The following is an 8,063-nucleotide window of genomic DNA, read 5'->3' on the forward strand; positions in this document are numbered from 1 at the left end:
TGTTGGCCAGGCTGGTCTCAAACTCCTGACCTCAGGTGATCTGCCTGCCTTGGCCTCCCAAACTGCTGGGATTACAGGCATGAGCCACTGCTCCTGGCCATCTTATATGTATTGATCGATGTCGTATGTCTCCCTAAAATGTATAAAACCACGCTGTAGTCTCACCCGCTTAGGCACGTGTTCTCAGGATCGCCTGTGGCTTTGTCATGGATCCTGGTCACTCAAATCTGAATGTGACCATGGATCCTGGTCACTCACCTCAGAATAAATCTCTCCACATACTTTACAGGTTTTGACTCTTTTCATCAACAATAATAGAAGACAGTTTCATTTAAGGAAAGCTTTGAAAGTCACCAAAACTGCAGGTGTGTCTTTTAAAGTCACCCCAGCCCACCACCCTTTGTTTTTCCTTTCACAGATAAAGCAAGATGTTCCCTCCCACCCAGAGCAGCAAGGCTCGTGAGGCGGAGTGGGGAGGAAGGGGTCCTTAGTCTCAACAGGGCCTCCCTTGGAAAATTTAATGTCTGCTGGATGCTCCTTTGAAAATAAATAAGCCTCATATGCCAAATATTTAGCCCTCCAAAATGGTTAAATGAGGAAAGGTAATTACCATTTCAGCAGGGGATAACTTACTTTCAGATTTGTTTGTTTGTTTTTGAGACAGAGTTTCACTCTTGTTGCCCAGGCTGGAGTGCAGTGGTGCAATCTCAGCTTACTACAACCTCTGCCTCTTGGGTTCAAGAGATTCTCCTGCCAAGAGAATCCCAAAGTAGCTGGGATTACAGGTACCCACCACACCCAGCTAATTTTTGTATTTTTCGTAAGAGACGGGGTTTCTGCATGTTGGCCAGGCTCGTCTTGAACTTCTGACCTCAGGCGATCTGCCCACTTCACCTCCCAAAGTGCTGGGATTATAGGCGTGAGCCACCACACTTGGCCCAGCCCAGACTTTTGAATGTCATTTGGTCTAACCACCAGTTCACTCATTCAACAAATATTTATTGAGCATCTACTATACATCAAGTATAGAAACTAAGCACCACAGAACTTACATCCTAGTGGAGAAAATAATGATGGTCAACACTTACAAGGTACTTACCACATGTCATGCGCTGTTCTAGTTTGTGAGGTTTTCATCCTTTTGCACATTCTTTAAGGAACTCTGTCTTGGAGGAGGAAAGATCGATTCAATACTATGTTAAATTCATTTGGCATCCTGACCAATTCCACCCAACACACACATGAAATGCACTTAGATGCTGCCTGAGACGTCTCTGTGACTGCACAGGTGTGGGATATCGTTGATGGCACAGCCAGCATCCATTCCTCCACTACGTCCTCATTCCTGAGAGTCCTGGACTTGTTCAGGAGCCTCCTCCTGCCCTCTGCATCTCAAGGGCCTCAGAGACACTGGCTGCACTCCAGCTCTGGAGCTGCTCAAAGTGAATCCCATCTTCCTGGACTGTGATTGAGTCAAGCGTGGACAGGAGACCCACCTGAGCCAAGGGTGTTCTAGGAGGCGTCTGCTGGATATTTACCAGCAATGCCTTCCTCGCACTTCTGCAAGAGATTCCAGAAATCACCCTGTTACTCCTGCTGGATGGGAACAGAGGTCAAACAGGAACCAGGCACAGACTATGGGCAGCAGATCAGAAAGACAGACAACATCTGGGCCCTCAAGGATGTTTTCAGACGGCTGAATGAACCAAGCCTGCAGCCCGCCCTGCCTGACTGGTCGTGATACACGAGCCAGCACACTACGTTAGAAATGGAGCCTCTGTGAAATGTGGACTCTGTTAGTGCAGGCAAAGCTATCTTGATTCATAATTCATCCCACTTACAGTGTTGACAGAGGGCTCTGAGCTGGTGTTTTACATTTTGTTGTGGTTATCATTGTTGATTGTCATACTCTCTGCTTTTTACTTGCAGACCATGGTTGAAATATTCTTTTACCAAGAATATTCAGACCACTGTTATAGCCATGGATGTCATATAAGGAGAACACTACATTTTAAAATAGAGGTGATTCTTTAATGATCACAAGTGGGTTGGATTTTGAAACATAACATGATTATTAATGGATGAACTTTAAAAATCACAAGTGCTTCCTCAGATGATAAACCAACTAAGATGATTTGTACCTAAGACCAGAAATTTCTCTGGCTCTATGGGCAACTACATTACTTAAAAGTATCTCTTTTTTTGGGGGGGGGGACCTTTTTGCTTTGGAATTATTTAAAAGGCTTAATTTTTTAAGTGTAGTCTTTAGGTTTACACAAAAAAATAGAGCAGAAGGAGCACACCCCCTCCCCTCCACTAGGGTGACACAGTGACCAGGCTTCTTCCTACCTGTGGCCCTGCCATCTATACAGCACAGGCTTCTCACAGTGGCCCAGCGGACAGTCTCCAGTCCACCCAGTCACCTTCAGCATACACCTCTGCAGAGTGAGCTCGATTCATCAATATCTCTAAAAGGATATTTTCTTTTTTCTTTCTTTTTTCTTGAGACAGAGTCTCGCTCTGTCGCCCAGGCTAGAGAGCAGCGGCACAATCTCAGCGCACTGTCCCCAGGTTCAAGCGATTCTCCTGCCTCAGCCACCCGAGCAGCTAAGATTACAGGTGCGTGCCACCATGCCCGGCTAATACTTTTGTATTTTTAGTAGAGGTGGCGTTTCGCCATGTTGGCCAAGATGGTCTCGATCTCCTGACCTCGTGATCCATCTGCCTTGGCCTCCCAAAGTGCTGGAATTACAGGCGTGAGCCACTGCACCTGGCCCTAAAAGGAAATTTTCTTTTCTCCCACTTTTTTTTTTTTCAGAGACAGGGTTCTGCTCTGTCACCCAGAGTGGAGTGCAGTGGCGTGATCATAGCTCACTGTGGTCTCGAATTCCTGGGTTCCGGAGATCCTTCCAACTCAGCCTCCAGAGTAGATGAGACTACAGGCACAAGCTACCAAACCAGGCTAACTTTTTTTTTTTTTTTTTTTTTTTTGTAGAAGTAGGTTCACCCTATGCTGCTCAGGCTGGTTTCAAATTCCTGTGCTCAAGCAATCCTCCTACCTTGACCTCCCAAAGTGCTGGGATTCCAGGTGTGAGCCGTCGCACCCAGCCCACATTTTGCATTTGATTATTGTTTGTGTATGTACAACATGAATGAATGACAGTCGCATAGAGAGACAGAGAGAGAAAAGTACAGCTCACCCATCCACACGACCTCCCATATTTTTAAAATCTGTTAAACTTCCTCTGATCCCCTCCCAAGTACTGTGATGTGATAGAGACAATGTCATCAATGGCTTTAGTCCTGAGACCCGGATCAACAGGGAACTCCTTGGAAAGATTTCGATGCTTCACATTTTAACTATGCTCCCATTTCCTATCAGTTTCTCAATGTAATTCCCAATGTAATTTATGTGAGTTTTTTTTTTTTTCTTAAAAGAGAAAATATGGCCTTGGTGAGAATGCTGGTGTTGCAGCTGCCTCCTCCCCGGCACTCCACCCGTGCACACAGCCCTAGACTCACTCCGGCTGGGAAGGAGAGAGGCTGCGTTCAATATAAATGCAAAACGCTCCAGACATTCATGATTATCTGTGCTGTGCATGAATAACGACAGCAGCTTGCAAGTGGGCAGGACTTGGCGGAGAGGCCCCGTCGCAAATCCACTGCCACACCAACACGCTCCGACGAAGTGCCTGTGAAATCTGCCTTCAGTCACTAATTTCACACTCCAGGGACAGAGCTGCGAACAGCCCAGAGCACATAATTCCCATTTTAATAACAGTTTCCTTAACCTTCAGACACTCTTTACAGCATTTTTTGCCACCTTTTGAAAAATTAAAATGTTCCATTCCTTTAAGGTTAAATCTCAGGATTGCTTTCGTTTCATCATCTCTTTAATTTTGTGACTTTACAAACAGCAGAAATTTTATTTTGTCTTCAGATACCTTGCAAAGCTTTCCCTGGCTTGGTTGCATTTTTAAAAATCAAAATGAATCGTTCCCATATTCTACATTCATTATTCTGCCTTCTGCAGTGTTCTAAATAATGTAGATATTGTAGATGGTTCTGTGATGAGCATGGAATGCATTTGCAATGCCCTGCTAAAATATGCTTTTCATCTCCTTTCAGATCATAGAATGAGTTTTCTTGGTTTCTGAAGACCTGAGAAATGCTCTTCTCTTCTGGAATGTATTGCAAGACACAGGGGAGGCTCCTTTGGGACAGAGGATGAGTCTGATTAACTGAACCAATGACATGGCTCCAAAGAGGGAAATTCACAAGAGTTTTGGTGGCTGGATTTGTGAATCCCAGACAGGTTTTACCTGGAATTAGGATTTGATTGTTCCTGTGTCAGCTCACTTGGCTGTACTTGCCCATCAGTGACTCAGCCCAGGTGAGACAAATATTCAGATGCAAGAATATTGTGATAGTATGGCCCAGTGGCTATATACAAATTGCATGGGTTTGTTACTTAAATTGGCTTGTTAGAGTTCTTTTTTTTTTTGACAAGGTCTCACTCTGTTGCCCATGCCAGAGTGCAATGACACAATCACGCCTCACTGCAGCCTCCACCTTCTTGGCTGAGGCAATCCTCCCACCTCAGCCTCCTGAGTAGCTGGGACGACAGGTGCATACTACCACACCCAGCTAATTTTTGTATTTTTTGTAGAGATGAGGTCTTGCTATGTTGGCCCATGCTGGTCTCAAACTCCTGAGCTCAAGCAATCCTCCCACCCTGGCCTCCCAAAGTGCTGGGATTATAGGCATAAGCCACCACATCTGGCCAGAATTCTTTTAATAAGCCATTGTTTACTTTGTTGTACATTTTAAAATGAGATTTGACATCAGGAAAATGATAAATTTATCCTAAATTTGAGTTTCTAGTACAAGTCTCTCCAGTTCTCAGAGACTCTAGGGGAAAATCCATTCCTTGCCTCGTCTAGCTTCAGGTGGCTGCTAGCATTCCTTGGCTTGTGGCCACATCCCTTCAATCTCTGCCTTTGTGGTCACATTGCCTCCTCCTCTTGTGACCAGCTGTCTGATCTCCCTCTGTCTTCCTCTTGTAAGGACTTGTGTGCTAGCAATTAGAGCCTGCCTGGATAATTCAGAATCAACTCCCCAAGAATCTTAACTTAATTACACGATTTGCCATATAAGATAATGGTCACTCTTTTGCCATACAAGGTGATATTTTAGACTCCAAGCATTAGGATGTGGACATGTCTTTTTGGGAGCTACTGCTGAAGTCACTGCAAGGTCTCACTCTTCTCTTTTGCTATGGTGAAAAGGACTTCCATTGCAGAGGGGGATGACCTGGGGTATTCTGTTAGTTTCCTACTTGCTGTCATAATAAATTTCCACAGTGACAGGCACAGTGACTCACACTTGTTGTCCTGGGACTTTGGGAGTTTGAGGTGGATGGATTACCTGAGGTCAGAAGTAAGAAACCAGCCTGGCCAACATGACAAAACCCCATCTCTACTAAAAATACAAAAATAGCCAGGCATGGTGGCACACACCTGTAATCCCCAGCTACTTGAGAGGCTGAGGCAGGTGAATTGCTTGAACCTGGGTGGCAGAAGTTGCAGTGAGCAGAGATCACGTCACTGCACTCCAGCCTGGGAGACAGAGTGAGACTCTGTCTCAAAAAATAATTAATTAATTAATTAATTAATTGGAAAGTCACCACAAATTCAGCAGCCCTGTTTTTTTCTTGGCATATTTCTCTCACTACATTCTAACTTTCTGTCTATGCAAGCAGTAATGACCCCAACAATTCTTCTTTCCTCTCCAGCTGGAGTCTCCTCCCATTCCATGTTCCCCCACCTCTGCTAAAGCACATTCCTGGCCACTCCTTGCTGACTCTTGCAAACCCCACCCCAACCCTGACTCTGTCTCCTCTGCCAAGCCCCTAGGATGTTCACTCTTCTGCTGTGGAGTTCACTAAAACAACAGCATTTTCCAGCATGTTCCTTCCCTTGATCAAAAGCCTTCCATGCCTCTCCTCACCCCAGCAATCTGGTCCCAACCAGACTCCTGAGAATACACAAGATGATTTCCAGGATAACCCAGATGAACATCTTTTTAAAGGCCCATGTTTATTTTAATGAGTTTCAGGGTGAAGAGTATTTGGAAAATGAAACTCTTGTCTTCACAAATATTTATGCTTAGGATGCAGCTGTAGGTTAAGTAAAGAAAATGGAATCCATTCAAACAAATATAGTAAGTAAATTAGTATCCAAATGGAAGGCAGGTAGGGAAAAATGATGGTGGTGATAAACAGATTATTAAAGTCTGAAAAGTCCTGACCCACAAGACAAATCCTAAATTAGTTTGGAAAAAAGAATATTGATTCTCTGAGCCAGTCTTGTTCCCAGCATGACTACCGTCTAAAACATCCATATTTTTCCTAGATGTTTTCTCAGCATCTCCAGAGCTAACCACCTCATGCTCATGGGTTTCTCCCACCTGCCATGTCTCCCACCCATCTATCTCACCCGTACAAATCCTTTGAGACCCAGCTCATGCCTTACCTCCTCCAGGAAGCCTTCCCTGAATGCCAGCCCCTGTCGGATATTTTCTTCTTCTGGCTGCCTATGGTGCCTATTGCTTGAATGTCTCCTTTGTGCTTTCTCCACAGCCCATCTTCTGCCTTTCTCCGAGTCACGTCCCTAAAATACAGACACTGCCTCTCACCATAGACCATCAGAGGGCAGGGGTTTTAGAAGGCCTGGGATTTTAGTTGCAAATATACCCTCTACCCATCCTAAAGGTGCAAATTCTTTTTTGGGCAAAAAAAAAACCCCTTAAGAACAGCAGGTCACTGAAATCCAACTCAAATAGGCACAGGCACGTAAAAATACATATGTGGTTTGCATAATTAATAGTTTGGTGGCCAGGCGTGTGGCTTATGCCTGTAATCCCAGCACTTTGGGAGGCTGAGGCAGGCGAAGTTTGAGACCAGCCTGGCCAACATGGTGAAACCCTGTCTCTACTAAAAATACAAAAATTAGCTGGGCACAGTGGCATGCACCTGTAATCCCAGCTACTTGAGAGGCTGAAGCAGGAGAAATGCTTGAACCCAGGAGGTGGAAGTTGCAGTGAGCCGAGATTATGCCACTACACTCCCACATAGGTGACAGAACAAGACTCCATCTCAAAAAAAAGGATAGTTTAGGGTGAAGTTTCAGGCATGGCTGGATCCAGTAGCTCAAATTTTGTCTTCAAGGTTCCATTACTTGCACTATTTTCTGCATTCTCCACACACAGGCAAGTCCCTGTCTGTTTCCTGGTCCAGTTTTACATCCTGACAGTAATAGATCCTGGTTTATCTTTCCTGCTAGCTTTTATTGACCTGATTTGGATCATGTGACAATCATTGAGTCACTCTAGCCAAGAAGAAGTGGGGAGCAGAATATACTGATTGGTCAGACCTGGATCGTTGGATCATGAGCCTACATCTGGAGCTGGAGAGTAGTAGGGCCAATTCTTCCACTTAGAGTGAAGGGACAATGGGAGAGCTCACCAAAAATAAAATCAGGACTGGGCTTCCAGGAGAAGGAACAGACGCTCTGCAGACAGAAGCAACAGCTGTCCCCATGACATCCTGTGAATGAGACAGGTAGGAAACTAGTGTATTCAACACACTATAGCAGGAACCCCCAACCCCTGGGCCACGGACCAGTACAGTCCACAGCCTGACAGGAACAGGGCCACACAGCAAGAGGTGAGTGGCAGGCCAGGGAGCATTACCACCTGACCTCTGCCTCCTGTCAGGTCGGCGGTGGCATTGAATTCTCATAGGAACTCAAACCGTATTGTGAATTGCGCAAGCCAGGGATCTAGGCTGTGGGCTCCTTATGAGAATCTAATGCCTGATGATCTGAGGTGAAACAGTTTCATCCTGAAACCATCCCCCCAGCTCCAGTCCTTGGAAAAATTGTCTTCCATGAAACTGGTCTCTGGTGCCAAAAAGTTGAGGACCGCTGCACTACAGAAAAGAAGAGGATGAAATCAGAGGCAGGGAAAAAAAATACAATTATGAGAAAGTCAGTGGGGCTGGT

At 45.2% G+C, this 8,063-nt stretch overlaps 1 long non-coding RNA gene across 1 annotated transcript; it reads right to left on the reverse strand.

Annotated features, from left to right (window-relative positions):
• Positions 1 to 1,047: 1,047 nt before the first annotated feature.
• Positions 1,048 to 7,603, reverse strand: LOC110567921 (uncharacterized). Its single transcript, XR_002478262.2, has 4 exons — positions 7,526 to 7,603; positions 6,534 to 6,671; positions 1,497 to 1,560; positions 1,048 to 1,162 (listed from the first exon to the last, which is right to left on the reverse strand). It is a non-coding gene; the product is annotated as an uncharacterized LOC110567921 (long non-coding RNA).
• Between the last annotated feature and the right edge of the window lie 460 nt (positions 7,604 to 8,063).

This window comes from Aotus nancymaae, unplaced genomic scaffold, assembly GCF_030222135.1.
Source record: "Aotus nancymaae isolate 86718 unplaced genomic scaffold, 86718_ANA_hifiasm-v0.15.2.pri h1tg000029l, whole genome shotgun sequence".
In the NCBI taxonomy this organism is placed as follows: Eukaryota; Metazoa; Chordata; class Mammalia; order Primates; family Aotidae; genus Aotus; species Aotus nancymaae.